The 20,173-nt window shown below is 37.9% G+C and overlaps 1 pseudogene; it reads left to right on the top strand.

The window, feature by feature from the left end:
• Nucleotides 1-569: 569 nt before the first annotated feature.
• On the top strand, nucleotides 570-19,398 carry LOC119506001 (annotated as a pseudogene).
• The last annotated feature ends 775 nt before the right edge of the window (nucleotides 19,399-20,173 follow it).

The raw sequence follows: 20,173 nt of genomic DNA, 5'->3' as shown, positions 1-20,173 counted from the left end.
TTACTTCCTAGAGGTGATCCTCTCCTAGACATTGACTGGCATAATTTCTTCCTCCAAGAAAATTAAAATATTTATTTTTGATGTACGAAGAGATAAAAGTCAATGATTGACAAATAGAAGCTAGGGAAAGTTAAACGAAGGCCTGAGGGATGCTGAGCAAAGAAATAATGTCTTAGAATGATAGAACAGGAAAGAGTAAAGAGGAGAAGCAAGAATAAACCTCTGTGTCCTCTCACCCTCACTAAGCCTTAATAAGGGACACCTCCTCAAAATAAATGAAGTGGAGGAGAGGGGTCTGGAGACCTTGAGAAGGAAGTGGTAGAAGAAAGTTAGTAGGAACCAGAGGAAAGGAAGAGAGCATTGGCAGAGGGTTAAACACCATCTGGGGTCAAAACCATTAGCAGGAAACAGAACCAATTCTGTGAATTCATCTTTTTTCATTTCTGTGAACACTGCACAGCCCACACAGATGAGCCACATTAGAAATGCTTGACACCTACATTTGATTGCTGCCTGCAAGACTCCCATGAATCTTTGAAGAAAAATTCACCTCCCCTATATCACTCTAAATGGCCCTCTGTCAAAACCTCCTCTTCACCGTGGCACAAGCATCTCCCCAAAACACAGGGTGAGTTTCTGGACACAGATAATTTGTGGTAGAGTAGAAGGTGTACCTTCAGAACTTGTTCTTTAAAATTACGGATTAATAAAAGTAGATTAAGCTGGACAGATAAAAAGTGAACATACAAACATCATTAGGTTTCCTGTACATGAGTATTGATATAGCTAAACTAGAATATAGTCCTCTCAGTACAAAAGAAAATCAGAATCACATGTAAAGTTTTTTTTTAATGGATTAAAAGTTTAATTTTGAACTATTTTCATAACCGCGTTTTCTCTGGAAGCATTGTATCACAGCAGGTTACAGCTGCTTTGTTTTTTTTTTAAACAGTCCAAAACAAGGTTCAAAATAACACCTCTTCCTGACTCCTACCCATACATATTCCAAATGAAGTTTTTGATCAAAAACATGAAATAAATCCACCTGCTGATTTTAAGCATATTATAATGGAAACTAATTGGACCATTTCTATTTGTCTATCTTACACAAAAAGGCTACACAATGCTACACTTTATTCAGATTACAATTAGAGTGATTACAAATTAGTGTTCTATGCCATTACTTAATTCTTAAAGATCAGAAATTGCTGTAGCAGTATTCACTGTAACTTAGCACTACAAGAAACTTAAAAAGCTAATAGTTACAGCAATAGAAAAGCTACTTCAAAGCAAGCAAAGTCAGTACCATTACAGATATTAAAAAAAAATTTAACAAGCAAGGCTAAGGTTTGATAAATTCTATCTTGTGATCCATTCTTGTGCATTCTTCACTTCTTGAGTAATCGATTCTACTGTTTCAAAGAATGTAATCTCTTGATGTAGCTGTGTACAGAAACTTTAACAAAACAATTCATTGTAAATATAGTATATGAACCCATTCTGAGAGATGACACATGACTCAAAACCATAGCTGTTTCCTCTCTCTGTCTTATGTCATTAGCTGGAAATGAAATAAATTTTCACCAAAAATAATCTTATCTACAAAGTTGTAACTATATTTCACTTAGATAGCTTTTTTAATCACCACCCAAAACTAGTCCTGGAAACCAATGTATCCCCATTTCTAGAGAAGGTCTTGGCATTGAAATTGCATAACATGAGTCTATTTTTGCTGGTTGTCCAGAACAAAGCTATAATCAGGTAATCAGGCTAAAGGAGTATTGATTCCTCTTTTTCTGGAATCCATATACATTAAAAACACAGAATGAAATATATTTGAAAAAATTCAGTTGTCTCCAGCTCCTTATAGGGCGTAAAACATAGAAAATGCATCCTATCCTGTGTCCACAAAAGTGACTATATATGCCATCTTTACAGTGATAAACATTAGGAAAACAGTTTTTTTTTTAATTGACCAATCCATTCCAAATAGATTAGAGAAGCTGTAAGTATTCACGCCTGGAATGCAAGTTCACCTGGCTAATGCATGTAAACTATGTGCAAGTACATGAAAAGAGCTAGACAATGAAGAGTGTCAGGGCACAGACAAGTACACCCAGTCTGTCTTGGGTGCTATTCTAAAACTACAAATTTAGCTAACATTTTCTTGCTCAAAATATTTCAGTGGGTTCTCACTGTCTACTTACTTTGAAGTACCTACCTGTGGTTTGTATATGCCTTGCCTTGGCAAGTATCGGCCTCACTATGATAATTGAGATGAATGAGGCAAAATATGTATTAGCCATAAGGAATTAAGAAATAGTTTGCTATAATACTCTGCAGAAGGAAAGGGAGGAGTTCTGGGCAAGGTTTTAGGCTCTGTAACTCAGTTCATGATAATGCTGATCTGAAATACAAGAATTTCAGTAGGAGGTACATAATGTAAGAGGAAATATATTGCTTTTAGATCTGTGCAAATGTGAATTTGACATTTCTGTGAGATATCTGGCTGAAAAAGATGATCATATTAAATAACATAAATTAAGCAACATCTTTGTTCATGTCATTGTGCTGTTTCCTACCACCACCATCACCATCTCCAATACAATGACAAAAAAAGGATAGAAAAATTACAAAATATGGTTTAAAATTAAGCATCCTGGCATAGAGAAAGTACAATGAAATTATCTTGTATCAGCAGTGGCTACTGGCATAATAGTCATAGAGTCTCTGAATCTAGAAACTCTCAGGATGCCAGGAATTTAAATGCTGTAGAGGATGCGTACTGCCCTGGGTAACAGGAAATTGACATGTTCAGACAGGCCCTGTTTGCTACTGCATTCATTGAGAAGAGGCTGAACAAGACTGGCATATTCATGGCTATGGCAGCAGTTCATAACCAGATAACAATATGTTGGCCCATGGTGGCCAGGAGGCTCTCGTTGTGAACCTAACAAAGCAGTGTGGTGTCCCAGGTACCTGGGTTTCGATCGCACTTTGGTATTATAAGCTACAACAACCAGTGTAAGATCTGGTCAAAGAAGGGTCGTTTGGAAGCAACCACAAGCTGGGAAGGAAAGAAAAACAAAAGAACATCCAACTCAAAAAAATAGGCTTTCAATTGACATTTTTTGAAACAAAAGGAAAAAAAAATGAGAAATGCCCCCTAAAATCAACAAGTAAGGTAAATCATTTAGCAAAAAAACAAAACAAAAAAATAGTCTAAGTCATGCTGATAAAGATTTAAATGTTTGTTGTGATACACATAAAGAGAGAATAGAAAACTATCAATAGGTTAATTAATAACATTAGATATGAATTCAATATGGAAAAAAGTCAGAAATCCTGGAAGAAATATTTTTATTGAAGCATCAAGCTCAACACATGGCTATATTATCTTGCTTAGCCTCCCCAAATTGCTGTGTGGTAGGAACAGTTCTCTTTCTCCTGAGATGCTTTGATTGCCCAATGGGTAATCAAAACTATTCAAAATCATACAACTGGAAGGTACAGAAGCAGTATTCTAACTTAGGAATCACAGATTGCAAAACCGCTGTTACCTCCAAAACTCTGTTACCTTCCTGTAGTATGAGATTCAGTTTGATTTATGGGTCTACAGCTCAAAATGCAATCTCCATGTAGCTTTTTGAGAAAGACTAGTTAACAGAGTCTAGAAAATGCACAACAACAATGAAAAGGGTAATTCATCTCTCCTCTCATTATACTTCTTCAAAACCTGATTAAACATCCAAAAGGAAATATTAATCGCCTTACATTGTTTCCATCATTCAAATGGTTTAAGCCACTGGGTTAATAGCTGGTGGGGTACAAGGGTAAGCAAAATAGACACAATCATTTTATGGGTCTATAGGCTTGGAACAAGGTAAGATACTAAAAAAAATTTTAAAAATAGAGTTATAGATGCAGTAAGCATTTTATAAAATGCAGGAGAAAGCACAAAGAATCAGAGCTAATTTGCATGAATTCCAGTAGGCTTTATATTGTTTGATCTTAATACTTCTGGAGTGCCAATGCAAAAAAGAGTTCATAGGTTGTCTTTTAGGAAGTCGATTCAGAACATATTGATTAGTAGTACCCCTGGGACTTTATTAATCATGTAGGGATTGTAGAACATGTCTAGCTCCTTCTTTTGCTATGAAATGTAGAGGGAACACTCTAAGGAAAAAAGATGACTAAACCTATCTTGTCAGGGGAAGTTTGGAGAACTATTGCCACCCATTATACCGCAAAAGAGATTGAATAACAGACTACCTTTGCTGAAACTGAAGAGAGGAGTTAAAGGCACAGTGTTATGAACATACATGGATGGGGTTCTTCCTAATAGAGTCAACATTGTGAATTTTTAAAAAGAGTTTTTAAAACCACTGGGTATCACTGGGAAAGGATGTCACTATTAGTGAGAGGGGGTATTGTTCAATTGTTATTAAATAAGGCCATGTAAGAAAGTGTCAGAAGTGCAAAGGCAGTACATTATATAAAGAAGTAAACAAAACAAAACAAAACCATAAACAGATGTAAGTCAACTTCATGTAAAGGGAATACAGGAAACTAATTTGAACAGGAAAGTGAGAGTATGAAAATAGTTCTATCTGATTTTTCTTTTGAAAAAGAAAATTATTGGCTTTAGCATGATGGTGTGATGCTGTGATGGTGTCAGAGATAGGGAAAAGAAAATGCAAAGAGAAAGAAAGGGGTTATATAATTTCAGCAGAGTCATTATCTTTAATTAGAAATTTACAAAGATGGCTTTTAAGTAAAAGGAAATTGAATAACCTAATTGGTCTCTGGAACATTGGGTACCTCTGTGACACCTGAAACTCAGAGCTAGAGGTCAGCAGATATGAATGGCAGTATTAGCGCATACAGCAACTGCTAAAAAAAAAAAAAAAAAAAGCTGAAAAGAGCCCAGACTTCAATTAGGGACATGAATGAAGCAGATGTGGTTAAGACTAGGGCAAACCAGGCCAAAGGGTAAAGGTAGAAACTGACTGTGTTTTGAAACTTCAACTTGCATGTGAGACCAAGGGAAGAGATGTTTATTTGGTGCAGGATCTATATTTTCTAAACAGTATAACTCTACAGTCAGTTTGTCCAAACACCACAATTACATGGAACTTTGAATAGGAAGTGAGATATGGCAGGTTAGTATAGGTTAGAGTGAAATAGTGACACATCCCAAAGTAATTTGGGCAGAGAATAAAAATATATTTGCAGGGCCCCCCCGAGGAGCTGGGGAAAAATGCAGAATTGTTGGACTTCCTCACCTGGACTGATGCTGATGTTGTCACAAACATTGAGGACTGGTGGTCTGATGTGCTGAGCCCTCTATCATGGGACTTGCCTCTCTAAAGTTTGTTACTGCAAAGGTGAGGCTAAAATTGCAAATAATTGTGCCTAAGAGTCTCCCCGAGTACCTCTTGGTTGCTCAGATGTGGCCCTTTCACTCTCTCTCTAACTAAGCCAGCTCAGCAGGTGAACTCACTGCCCTCCCCGTTGACATGGGACCTGACTCCCAGGGGTTAAATCTCCCTGGCAACACAGGATTTGACTCCCAGGGATGAACCTGGACCTGGCATTGTGGGATTGAGAATATCTTCTAGACCAAAAGGGGAATGCAAAATGAAATGAAATAGAGTTTCAGTGGCTGAGAGATTTCAAATTGAATTGAGAGGTCACTCTGGTGGACATTCTTATGCACTATATAGATAACTCCTCTGAAACTATCAAACTCCATCCCAGTAGTCTGGACTCCTGAAGACGATTGTATAACAATGTAGATTATAAGGGGTGTTCTAGTTTGCTAATGCTGCTGGAATGTAAAACACCAGAGACAGATTGGCTTTTATAAAAGGGGGCTTATTTGGTTACACAGTTACAGTCTTAAGGCCATAAAGTATCCAAGGTAACACATCAGCAATCGGGTACCTTCACTGGAGGATGGCCAACGGTGTCCAGAAAACCTCTGTTAGCTGGCTGGCGTCTGCTCCAAAGTTCTGGTTTCAAAATGGCTTTCTCCCAGGAGTCCCTCTCTAGGCTGCAGTTTCTCAAAAATGTTACTCTTAGTTGCACTTGGGATATTTGTCCTCTCTCAGCTTCTCCGGAGCAAGAGTCTGCTTTCAACAGCCGTCTTCAAACTGTCCCTCATCTGCAGCTCCTGTGCTTTCTTCAAAGTGTCCCTCTTGGCTGTAGCTCCTCTTCAGAACATCACTCACAGCTGCACTGAATTCCTTCTGCTTGTCAGCTCATTTATATGGCTGCACTGATCAAGGCCCACCCAATGGGCAGACAAAACTCCATGGAAATTATCCAATTAGAGTCATCACCCACAGCTGGGTGGGGCACATTCCAAAGAAACACTCAGAGAATTACAATCTAATCAACACTGATTACCTCTGCCTACACAAGATTACATCAAAGATAATGGCATTTGGGGGACACAATATATTCAACCTGGCACAAGGGGTGACAGGGTGATTGTGAAAACCTTGTGGATCACACTCCCTTTATCTAGAGTATGGTTGGATGAGTAGAAAAATGGGGACAGAAACTAAATGAAAAATAGGGTGGGATGGGAGGGATGATTTGAGTGTTCTTCTTTACTTTTATTTTTTGTTCTTATTCTGATTCTTTCTGATGAAAGGAAAATGTTCAAAAATAGATTGGGGCAATGAATACATAACTATATGATGGTACTCTGAACAGTTGATTGTACACCATGGATGATTATATGATATGTGAATATATTTCAACAAAACTGAATTTAATTAAAAAAGAAGGAAATTGGCCATTAGAGAACAGTGTAAATGAATACAAACAAAACTTTCTCAAAGAAATGTCAGAAATTTCAAAGGAACAAACATTATCTTTGTTGAAAAATGACTTCATGAAGAAAAGGTTTTTCCAGATATCATATACTGTTTCCCCTTCAGCCTTTTTCTCCTTATCCCAGACCCACACATACATACACAATCAAAATTCAAATGTATTGTTTTTCTTTTTCCCCCCATTAGTTAGTTTAATAAGGTCCTTGTAACATTTTCTCTCTGTCATCTTTACTTAAGGAGCATTCCTTACAAAACTTCATTTCCAATTTCTTATATAAAAATTAATGTTACTATTACAGATCTCTGGTTTTCAAATAGCATAAATACTTTGTTCAGAAATGTGTAGTCATAAAATTGTAGTATGTGACTAAAGGCTTCTTAATTTAAAGTTGTCTCAAAACCACTATGTAGACTGCTCACAAAGGGGGCAGAGGTTGGGCTTGGGCTGTTGGTGGGTAGCAGGGCCAGTGGAGATAAGACTTTGGAAATCCCATGATTTGGGCCTGGAGGATGAATTAGCTGGATCAAGCTGAGAGATGTGATACCACACAATATTAAACAGTTGAAGAGATTAAACTAAGTCATCTTTCCAGTCAGCTACAATGACATGTTCTACAAGGATGTTCTGGAGGTTGGCGAGCTAGCAAAACTTCCCTATTTCAATGCTATTGCAGTAGGTGTGGTATGCGGTAGGGTGGATCATTCGCAGAATCAGAAGAGACTTTATATCATGACACTAGGAGGTCTGACACCTTACCAAAGGCTAGGAATAGGAACTAAAATGCTAAATCATGTCTTAAACATCTTGAAAAAGATGGCACTTTTGACAATGCCTATGTGCATGCCCGGATCAGCAATGAGTTGGCAACTGACTTCTACAGGGAGTTTGACTTTGAGATTATTGAGACAAAGAACTATCATAAGAGGATAGAGCCCACAGATGCTCATGTGTTGCAGAAAAACCTCCAAGTCTCTTCTGGCCAGAATGCGGATATGCAAAATCAGACAACGGAACAAATTGCAAATGAACTTTCTTGCAGTTGTTTGTTGCCCAGTAGTTTTTTTTCCCTTCTTTCTTTTAAAGCTTCCCTCCTCCTTCTTCTTATTTCTCTTTCTTTCATCTTTCTATCTTTCCTTCCTTTTTCTCTAAAACATTTAATAATTTCCAGGACTTTAAACATTAATCACATTTGGATTGTTTTAGTTTTCTGAGTTCTGTGAGGTGATTTCATTGAAGGAAGAAAGTATAGATATGTTCAGTTTCACACTTAAGATATATGGTCCCCAAAATTATGGTGTCAAATAGTTTCAATTTTTTTAGCTAGTTTTTAAAAATTTTCTGTTTTCACATTGAAGGGCAGAGCCTAAAGAAATATTGTGTATGCCAAAGGACAAAAAGAAGCAGCAGCAATGTCTTGTTCTCTAATTCAGAGACAAGTTAATGAGTTTGTGGTACTTTGGGTTTTTTGAAGACTATTTGTGTGATGCTAATCCCTAAACAATGCTTTCACTCCACCTTTAGTCCTTCTGAACACTACTTCGGGAATTGGACATTATCGTTGTAAGAAATATTTAAGCTTTTGTTGTCGTTATTTTAAGTAGTTATTTCCTCTCTTCCTCGCCGATGGTTGAGGTGGATGGGGCAGTTTGTTTAGGAAGGGTTTATACTTCAGTCTTGGTATTTGACTTAAATTTTTTTGCTAATGAGTGGGCTGGTTGTTGACAGGTTTATTTTCCCTGCTGTTGATTGTTATTAGTGGCATTAACTTTTAGAGTATGGGCTGGTGAGATTAATTGATTTTAACATCCCAGCTAGAGATATGGCCTTTAACTGACCTAAAGAGGTTTGTTGTGATTTACTTTTTTTCTGCTGTCCTTTTACTGCAGAGAACACAATAGTAGTTTTAGTCCACATTATTAAAAATGGAGTTTATGTCCTTATAGGTCAAGACCCTAATTAAACCTGAAGCAGGTGTTTTCTCTTAGACATATTAAAAAGTACTTAAAAGGAAGTGTGGATGGACTTATGGCACAAAAAAAGGTGTTTAATGTCAGCTAATGCAGCCTTCTAAACCTGAGTGATTATATAGGAAATAATATCTAGGCAGTATTTTTGACGACATAGCTGTGTTGTTGCTTATCTGTTGAAGAACATCTCAGATTTGATTACACTCTGCATACAATTTTGAGCATAAGGATTTGGGGAAGAGTGGAATTGTCAAACATATTGCTTCTACACTTTTAAAGAAGAGATCCAGAAGTGTTTATAGTGCATATGTCACTGTGACCTCCTCTACTAACAGAGCTAACTTATGCCAGAATATTTTCTGGCACCTAGACAGCTGACTTTGATGTTGATCAATTTTTCTTTTTTTTTGAAATAAATTCAAACTTACAGGAAAAGTTGCAAAAATAATACAAAACCCATACACAGAACCCTAGCACACCCCAACCCCCCACCACTGATACCCTGATCTACCAACTTTAATATTTTGTCACTTTACCATTTCTTTCTTTCCCTCCCTCCCTCCCTATCTATCATCCATCATCTATTGCTCTGTCTGCTGAACATATGAGAGCAAGTTGTACACATCCTTGAACAAATAATGTAATTCACATATATATTTCCTATGAACAAGAATATTCATTTATGTAATCACATTAAGTACAGTTAAGAAGTTCAAGAAATTTAACATTGATATAAAGCTTACATTTTATATTTCATTTTTTTCTTATGTTCCAATTGTGTCCTTTTGAGCCTTTTCTCTTCTATTCTTAGATCTCATCCAGGATCATCTATGGCATTTAATTGTCATTATCTATTTAGACTGTCTTTTTTTTCAATTGTGGAAACATATCTACAGCATAAATCTTCCCATTCCAACCCCTCCCAAGCATTCTTTTTAGTGGGATTAATCACATTCACAATGTTTCAATGCCATCACCTTCCCACTATCCATTACTAGAAATTTCCCTTCACCCCAAACAGAAACCCTTCACTCATTTCTTATTAACTTCCTGTGCCAGTTTGAATTTATTTTGTCCCCGCCAAACACCACTATCTTTGATGTACTCTTGTGTGGGCAGACCTATCAGTGTTAATTAGATTGTAATTCTTTGAGTATTTGCATGGAATGCACCCCACCCAACTGTAGGTGATAGCTCTGATGAGATATTCCCATGGAGGCATGGCCCCACCCATTCAGGGTGGGCCTTGATCAGTGGAGCCATATAAATGGGCTGACAAACAGAACGAACTCAGTGCAGCTGTGAGTGATCTTTTGAAGAGGAGCTACAGCCAAGAGGGACACTTTGAAGAAAGCACAGGAGCTGCAGATGAGAGACAGTTTGAAGATGGCCCTTGAAAGCAGACTCTTGCTCCAGAGAAGCTAAGAGAGGACAATACCCCAAGTGCAACTAAGAGTGACATTTTTGAGGAACTGCAGCCTAGAGAGGAATGTCCTGGGAGAAAGTCATTTTGAAACCAGAACCTTGGAGCAGACACCAGCCACGTGCCTTCCCAGCTAACAGAGGTTTTCCAGATACCATTGGCCATCCTCAAGTGAAGGTACCCGATTGTTGATGCATTACCTTGGACACTTTATGGCCTTAAGATTGTAACTGTGTAACCAAATAAACCCCCTTTTATAAAAGCCAATCCATCTCTGGTGTTTTGCATTCCAGCAGCATTAGCAAACTAGAACACTCCCCATTGCCCCTTCCCCCAATTCTCATAAGCCATACTCTACTTTTCATCTCTATGATCATATTCTCTGATACTTTCTTTGTGTTTACCATGGGGCTTAAATTTAACATCTTAAGTCTATAACAATCTTGTTTTCTTTGATACCAACTTAACTTCAATAGGCCACATAAACTTATGTTCCTATACTCCTCCATTTCCCCACCTTTATGGAGTTCTTGTCAAAAATTACGTATTTTACCTTGAGTCCAAAACCACTGATTTATCTTTACACTCTATGTATTTTAGATCTTGTAGGAAGTAAATAGTGGAGTTACAAATCAAAAATACATTAGTATTGGTATTTATATTTATGATTTGATCTTTACTAGAAATCTTTATTTATTCATGTGGTTTCAGTCAATTGTTTAGCATCCTTTCCTTTCAGCCAGTACAATTTCCTTTAGCATTTCTTATAGGAATGATGTACTGGTGATGAAGTCCCTCAGCTTTTGATTATCCAGGAATGTTTTCATCTCCCCCTCATTTTTAACCTCCAGGTGTTTGTGAATTTTCTAAGTCTCTGATGATTATTGACTTCTATTTCTATTCCATTGTGGTCAGAGAATGTGCTTTGAATAATTTCAAATTTTTTTTTTAAATTAATTGAGGCTTGTTTTATGCCCCAACCTATGGTCTATTCTGGAGAAAGATCCATGATCACTGGAGAAGAATGCGTATCCTGGTGATTTGGGATGTAATGCTCTATATATGTCTGTTAAATTTCTCTCTATCTCTCTCTCCTTTCTTAGTTTCTCTGTTGGTAGGGCTCCCTTTGGTAACTGAAGTAGGGCAGGTCTTTTATTAGCAAAATCTCTCAGCATTTATTTGTCTGTGAAAAATTTAAGCTCTCCCTCAAATTTGAAGGAGAGTTTTGCTGGATAAAGTATTCTTGGTTGAAAATTTTTCTCTCTCAGAATTTTAAATATGTCATACCACTGTCTTTTCACCTCCATTGTGGCCACTGAGTAGTCAAGTTATCTTGTTTCTTTTGTATGTGGTTAATTGATTTTCTCTTACTGCTTTCAGAACTTTCTCCTTCACTTCAGTATTTGACAGTCTGATCAGAAAATGTCTTGGAGTGGGTTTATTTGGATTTATTCTACTTGAAGCTCACTGGGCATTTATGCTTTGTGTGTTTATATTGTGTAGAAGGTTTGGGAAGTTTTCCCCAACAATTTCCTTGAATACTCTTTCTAGACCTTTACCCTTCTCTTCCCCTTCTGAGACACCAATGAGTCTTAAATTTGGATGTTTTATTTTATCTATCATATCCTTGAGGTCCATTTTGTTTTTTTCAAATTTTTCCCCATTCTTTCTTTTGTTCTTTCATTTTTCATTCTGTGGTTCTTGAGGTCACTGAGTTGTTGTTCAGCTTCCACTAGTCTTGTAGTATGAGTATCCAGAATCTTTTAAATTTGACCAACAGTTTCTTTTATTTCCATAAGATCAACTATTTTTTTATTTACTCTTGCAATTTCTTCTTTATGTTCTTCTAGGGTCTTCTTCATGTCCTTTATATCCTGTGCCATGCTCTCATTGTCCATCTTTAGTTCGTTGATTAATTGCTCCAAGTACTGCGTCTCCAATCTTTTGATTTGGGTGTTTGGGTTTGGGTTATCCATATTGTCTGTTTTTTTCATATGCTTTAAAAATTTCTGTTATTTCTGGGTTCTTGACATTTGCTTTACTTGATAGGGTTCTTTTAGGATATAAAGGATTATTTAGACACCAATCTCTAATTTGTCGGATCTACAGCTTGGTAGTGTACAGTTTCTCTAACTACCCAGAAGATGGCACCCACCAGTCACCTATTCCCCTCAAGTCAGTTCTCCCTAAATTTGTCTTTGTGGTGTGTGAGGATCTGGTTATTGTGGGGTCCAATTGGTGCACCAAGTTTAGGTGTGTTGTTGGTGCTATCTGCCCTGAATGTGGGGTGTGTGTCTGAGTGGTTTGGGAGGGAGGGCAGCTTTAATAATTAACCCTCCCAGGTGTTCCTGGAGATTTAAGGCTGTTGCAAGAGTCTAAACCTTCATTTCAGTCTCACCACAGATTGTCTCTGCTGCTGACCCACAAGTCCTTGGTATCGGCATAGAGGCCCTGGGATTTCCAGGTGGGTTCCTCTTCCCAGCCATGTCCTTCTAGGGCCTTTGCTGAGGGAAGGCTATGCTACATCACAAGTGCATGCCATCCTCAAGGGAAGCCCTGGGCCACAAGACCGTGCAGGGGCATTCCCAGCCTGCTGTAAAGATGGCTGAATGGGGTGTGTTAATTTCCCCCTTTTGGCACAGCTTCACCTTTCCAGCTCCAGGACAATTAGCTGTGGGTGTGTGAAAGGCTATTGTCCATGCGTGATATTGTGGTGTGTGCATGGTGTTGCCAGAAACACTTCCTGTCTCACTGGGTCCCTTTGTGCCGCTCTGGGCTGTGGCTCCAGTGCCAGGCAGGAGCATTCCTAGCCTGCCAGGAAGATGGCTGTAAGGGGCATGGTTTTTTTCCCCTTTTGGCTCACCCCTGCCCTCCTCGCTCTGAGACAACTAGCAGTGGGTGCATGAAAGGCTATCTTCCATGCCAGATATAGAGGTGTTCTCAGAGCCCTTTCCTGCCATGTTTCACTGTGTGGTTCTTGCTGCCATATCTGCATCCGCTTTTGTTTTTTTTTTATAAAGAACTAGACCACCTCCAAATGCCAACCCACAGTTTCCCCACACCACAGCATGGCCGCTGGACATTCAGCAGGCTCACCCACTCATTTCAGAACACAGAATTTCAGTTTCACAAAGTGCATGATCCCTGTGGATTTAGCAGACCTTGTCCAGCTGGTGCATCGCTGGAACTGGTGTTCTGGGTCACTTTCTGGCCTCTATCTAGTATTTTTCATGGAGGTGTTTTTTTCGCCCTGTCTCTCCTAGCTGCCATCTTAGGTTCTCCTGATCAATCTTTAAAAGATGGGAAACATCTGGAATTTTCATCTTTTCCTATCATAGTCCCATCTCCAATACTTAAAATTTTTTAGATTGCTTATACTGATGGCCAATTACAATGTACCATTATATTTTGAAACCACACAGGGCTTGATTTTCTCTGGCTTGACTTCAAAATGGATGTTGATTCATAACATTTATCCTCTTATATAAGACTCTAGTATGAAAGAGTCATCTCTCCAAATATGTTATTTACAAAATGTGTATGCACATTTCATAATCCTAAATTCTTGAGAATGAAATTATAATACCCTTAAATGCCAAGAATAATACAGAAAAAGAAGATAGTTAATGAATGAATATATAAGGTTCTAAATTTAAGATAGTAAAAATCTGCAAGGACTATGCTGTTTCTTGAACATCAATTTCTTAAGCAGTCCAAATCTAAGCTTGGAAGAAATGTTTCATAGTGATGACCTTTAACGTTCATGGATAAGCTTCACCTTGCCCTTGCCAAGAGAAGAGTGCTTGAGTTACAGAAGGCATTGGTTTGAAGAATTCACTTTTTATAAACTTCAGATACCAAAATATATTTTGATATGTAAATGAATTTTCTGAGATGACACTGCCTCTATTTCTATAACCATTTTTCCTAGAATATCTAATCAGTCCTATGAATATATCCCTAAATGTGGTTATTGAAAATGGGATAGCTGCCTCATGTTATTTAAGGAGGGAAAAAAATTAAATTTTGAATTGTGTAGGCTTCCTGTCATTATAGTTTATTTTTTCACACTATTCAATAACTTAACTTAAATCATAAATGCTTGTAAAGGGTTAATCAGACTGCATCAAACTTGTATGAAATAATTCCATCCACTTAAGGAGGCGGTAGAAGTTGGCCACTAAGTCATATGCCTGTGAATCAGTAAAGACTGAATGAGTGTCCCATGCTGAGTCGGTAATTTTGATATATAATAAAAATTATCTTGCTGGAGGTAATACAATAAATGATTCTATTAACTGGAAGATCACAGTATGTATCCATTATATTTTTCAGGACAGATAGTTTTTACTGTGGATGAATAGGTAAAAATTATAATGTATGGTAATTGATTTAGATTCTAAAGAAGAGAATCTGCAGATAAATCTATGCAATATATAATTTGTCCAGGTTAGTTTTCATTTGGGTAAGAAAGTTCTGAAATATTCCCCAAAGCAGTTTACTTATCAATTGAAAGTCCTCCAAAAACAACACTATTGGGAAATCTTTGTGTGTGGTGGTAGAAAAGAAAAGCCCCCTCAGTTTTTTGGAGGGGATAACTAAAAATACTTAAATGGCTAGGTTTACTTGGTGCAGATAAGAATTAAATTTGTCAATTTTAACAGTGCTGTTACAACTAAAGTAAACTTATGTGATGTTCTGCTAAAACAAACAAACACTATGATAGATAAAACAAAATAATATCCCCCCAAAGATTTCCATGACTTACACCTTAGAACCTATGAATATGGTAGGGTATACAGCAAGGATGAATTAACATTGCAGATGGAATTAAAGTTGTTATTCCCTCAATCATAAAATAGAGAGAATATGCTCAGTTTCCTGGGTGGGCCCAATGTAATTACAGGATCCTTGAAAGTGGAAAAAGGAGTCAGAGGAGTCAAAGTTAGTGGAAATGTGCCAATACAAACTGAGGTCAGTGATGTGATGGGAGAAGGACTCCACCCTCCTTACTGAACTTGGAAATGAAGGAAGATCAGAGGTCAAGCATGTCACAGTCTGGAGATGGTAGAAAAGGCAAAGAATTGGGTTCCCCCTTTATCTTTAAGAAAGGAACAAATTCCTGATGAATGGCAACTTGATTTTAGTCATTGGAGAATTGAACACTCCTGAATTGTAAAGTTACACATTTTCACTGTTTTAAGCCTTAATTGTAGGTGTTCTGGTTTGCTAATGCTGCTGTTATGCAAAGTACCACCCTGTAAATGATTTTGATAAGATCTTGTACTTACCTATTTTTTTTTAAATGATTTAAGCTTCTGTGATATTGTGATGAATGAATGTATTTTTGCATTTGGAAAGAACATGTCTTCTGGGATCCAGGGGGTGGAATGTGTTGGTTTGAACCCCAGAAGAGCCATGATCTTTTAATCCAATCCTGTTGGGTGGAACATTTTCATAGAGTGATTCCATGGAGATATGACTCACCTAACTGTATGTGAGATATTCTGATTAGATATTTCCATGGAGATGTGGACCCCATCCATTCAGAGTGGGTCTTGATTAGTTCATTGGAGTACTTAAGTGAGATCAGAAGCTGACACAGGCCCAGACACTTGGGAGCCAAAAGAGGGGTTTGGAGATTCTTGGAGATGCAGAGAGAAGGACATTTGGAGATGCTAAGCTAAGAAATGAAGCCCAGAGTTTGCCCCAGGGAAGCTAAGAGAGGATCCCCAGATGCTTAGAGAGAAATGTCCTGGGAGAAAGAAGCAAGGATGCTTAGGAGATGAGAGAGAAGAGCTAAGAAAAATCCAGAGACATTTTGGAGAATGTTATTTTGAAAAGCAACCTGGGAGCAAAAGAACAGCAGTCACCAGCCATGTGCCTTCCCAGTTGACAGAAGTGTTCTGGATGCCATCAGCCTTGCTTCAGTGAAGGTATCCTTTTGCTGATGTCTTTGTTTGGACACTTTTATTGGCCTTAAAACTGTTAATTTGTAACCTAATAAATCTCCTTTATAAAAGCCAATCCATTTCTGGTATTTTGCATAATGGCAGCATTAGCAAACTGGAATAGTGGGTAATTTGTTACTGCATCAACAGAAAAGTAATATAGCCCACCCACAGTATTACAATTCTTTCTTATTCAGAATTTGGTCCTCAGGCAAATTTTCAAAATCTTATTCTGAAATATTCCTTAATTTCACATTTATGTTATCAGTCATCAAGAGTAAGCCAAAGGTAGGCTAAAATAAATTACAATTTATGCTATCAGTCATCAGGAATAAGCCAAAGGTAAGCTAAAACAAATTGCAGGGACATCTGTAGTGTTTTAGACACATATTCAAAATGCAAATTTTTAGAAGCCATGGTTTTACAGTTATCAAAACCAAAATTATTAATTTCATAATTAATAATAGCTTTCTTTTAAATATTTGCTTCTTAAAAAGTGTAAATGCTTATTTTTAGGTTTGAAAGAGAAGTACTCTGTTTTCAGCCCATAGACTCTGAAGGTAGAAAATCTTTAAAAAACTGTCATAATTTATTCCTGTGAAATATGAAGGCAACATACAATTTAATGAGAATATTTCATATGGAGATTCCCTAGTCTTTTAAAATATGCTTCCAAAAATGCTTTTAGGTAAAAAACAAAATTTGAAGAAAATAATGGCAACAACATGATTTGAATTCAAATCATAATTATATGCCTAACTGAAATGATTACTGTGATGAAGCCAGAAGCATAGTGCAATGCCTTTTTTAGCTTTTTTTTAAAATGTTTTGATGGTTAATTTCATATGTCAGCATGACTAGGTTATGATGTCCAGTTGTTTGGCCAAACACTGGAAGAGATATTGCTATAGAGCTATTTAAGCTGTTTCCAGTCTAGCCTCCCCATGTGGATATCAGACTAGAGACTTTAATATCAACTCTTACTGCCCTGCCTCATGGAATTTGGACTGTGCAGCCTCAACAACTGCATGGAGCGATACCTTAAATTAAATATCTACATATCTATATATCTACTGTTATTAGTAATGTTTCTCTGGAAAACCTAGAGCAACGCAGAATTGGTACCAAAAATAGTTCAAGAAGAACAGACTATTAAAGGTCAGTTTCAGAAATGGTTCTGGGGTTTTCTGAACTGGTTCTGTAATATGATTAGATTTAAAGTCACTAGTGAGTCTATTTCCAGTGGTAAAGAGGATACTGATTGGCTATGGCAAGATGTGGCAATAGAACTATGCAAAATATCATCATTTGATACTTTTAATCAAATACTTATAAAAGGGAAGGTCCTAGGTGAATTTGATTTTTGATGTGTACTTGATAATTTAGAACATTTTTGTCAAATTAATGAGTATGGTGAGATTGGCTAGTTGCTCCAAAATGCACTGGAGAAAGTAGAAGAAGAAAATGAGTTCAGGGTTTCAAATTCCCAGCATAAGCACTGCATAAATGACTTAAAAGTTTCTATGTGTGTATTGAAGGAAACTCGTAACTCCTAAAGCTATATTCGAGATTTCTGAAAAGCAAACCCAGAATCTAATCTTGCAAGTACCTGGATTACAATGCCAATTGAATTCCTAAACTAACACTGTGTCTGCAGCTAAAGTGAGGCCACTGATTGGGAAGGAGTGGGAGATCTGAAAATTGGAATAGGAACAAATGGAAAGATACTAATGAAGCTGGAAATATTGAACACCTAAATTCTGCTGAGCCTTCTTGGCCAGTAGAAGCAGCCCTTGTTAACCCTGCTTTGCTGGGCATTTAATAGCCTCCCTTGAGGAAGCTGCTCTTCCATCCTTGTAAAAGGAGGTTAATCCTGCTTTGCTAGACAATTTATAATGATCTCTCTTAATAGAAGTTGATTTGCAAGATACTGTTGATTCTCTTCAGAACCTTGACCCCCCATTTGCTTCCAGACCTATTAATAGACTGAAGCATCAACAGGAAAGGTACCCAGGAGGAAGTCTGCTATACTCCAAAAGAACTGCATGATTTTTCCAATTTATACAGACAGAAATCTGGCTATTATGTTTGGGAATGGATATAAAGAGTGTGGAGCAAGTTGCTACACAATGCATCCTGGGAACAGAGGCCCACACACAAGAGAAACTTTCAGCAAATGATAGTATTATCACTTACACAGTCCAAAAGAGCATGATGGGAGAGAAACTATCATGACCAGTCTCCAGGGAGGCAAATTGCTTGGGTCAGGATTGATGGATGGCAGTGACACATGTACCACTTTGCTTCAGAGAGGAGAGGCTCCTGTATTGCAGAAGATGGGATGTTTATACATCCCAGCAGGAGGGGACCTGCTGTTGAGCAAACAGCATGCATCAAGCCAACTTTGTGCAGAATTCCAGCCCTGATCTGCAGGTGGGGCTCTTTGTGCCTAGTTTGGGGTTCAAGGGTCTGGTCAGGCCATTCCATCAGACTTAATGAATCTCCCAAGCTGTGAAATGGAATCATATTGAAACATGTACACACAAGAAAAAGGAGTTAGGTAGCTAGGAAAGGGCAGAGAGAAGACTGCTGAGCTCTGTCTATGACTTCCCCAGCAAAGTGTGTGAATAATGGCAGAAGGAGCATAACATTGGATCAGGCTGAATTTATTGATTAGGGCCCACTAAGCAGAAGTTCTGGATTCCACATCATAAACCTGAGGGGTTAGAAAGGGCTCTAACAATGCATTTGGTTGCTTGGCTGAAACATAGACCAAAAGGTGACACACCCTAAGTGAAGCTGAAATGCTGGAACTGCCTTGGTATAGTGTAGAAGATATCCAAAGATGTAGGGAGATTGAAATGTGAGAGTGGAATTTTCTTGTTATAGTTGCACAAAGACCTGATAAATATCCAGAGGACACACCTTTCACCATGACTGTGAGAAGTAAGTTTGTAAGTGGAGCTCTAGCATTCTTAAGAGCTCTGTAGTCACTCTTCTTTGTAAGAAAGGAATTACTGTGGGAATTGCTGCCAATGAACTTGGATCATTAAATGCAACGGAGATAACTGGAACCCAGGATGTTACAGGCCAGGAGCCTGCACTTAATTACCAAGGACAAGATGGGCCTGGCTACTGTAATGGACAGCAGAGTGAAAGCAGTAATCAATATAGTCTGACTGACAAGAGACCTATGGCATTGGCTAGTTGATCATGGGGCATCTGGATGTGAAACAGAGAGGTATTCTAGTAAATTCCTCCTTGATCTGTATAAGGAGAGGAATTTTAAGTCAAATTAACAGAAATCTAACTAGAATCATAAAATAAAGTTACAACCCTCCAACGAGACAGTTTACAGACCCAGAACCCCTTGAGTGAAGGGAAGGCTGGGTTCCCCATGGGAAGGACCCTACTATATTGCCAAAAATTTATATGTTAATATATCTCTTAGCCTTCCCAAAAAGATCTGTGACTTTTTACCAGGGCAACTGTGTTTTGACAAAAAGGAGCATGTTTTGTTCTTACTGGAATAGACAGATACTCTAGATATAGATTTGCCTTCCCTGCACACAATGCTTCTGCTAATCGACTGTCAGTGGTAGATGTCTTAGCCACTTTCATTGTAATCCACATAACATTGCTTCTGATGAAGGAACTCACTTCACAGCTAGTGAGTGTGGCAATGGGCCTGTGCTCATGGACTTCACTGTTACATTATTACCATGTTCCTTGTGGCAGATTGAGTTTTGCACTCTAGAAACCAGCATGTTCTTAATCTTCACCCAATCTGTGAGTGTGAATCCATTGTAAATGGGACTTTTTGAAGATGTTACTTTTAGGGTACATTCAACTGAATCAAGATGAATGCTAATCCTATTACTGGAAACCTTATAAGGAAGGTCACAGGAAAAAAAAAGCCACAGGCAGGAAGCCAGAAGTCAATGCAACCTGGAAGAAAAAGGAAAGGACATTGCCATGTGATAGGA

Source organism: Choloepus didactylus, chromosome 11 (assembly GCF_015220235.1).
Source record: "Choloepus didactylus isolate mChoDid1 chromosome 11, mChoDid1.pri, whole genome shotgun sequence".
In the NCBI taxonomy this organism is placed as follows: Eukaryota; Metazoa; Chordata; class Mammalia; order Pilosa; family Megalonychidae; genus Choloepus; species Choloepus didactylus.
Note: the sequence above shows the minus strand (reverse complement) of the source record. Positions and strands in the feature narration are given on the sequence as shown.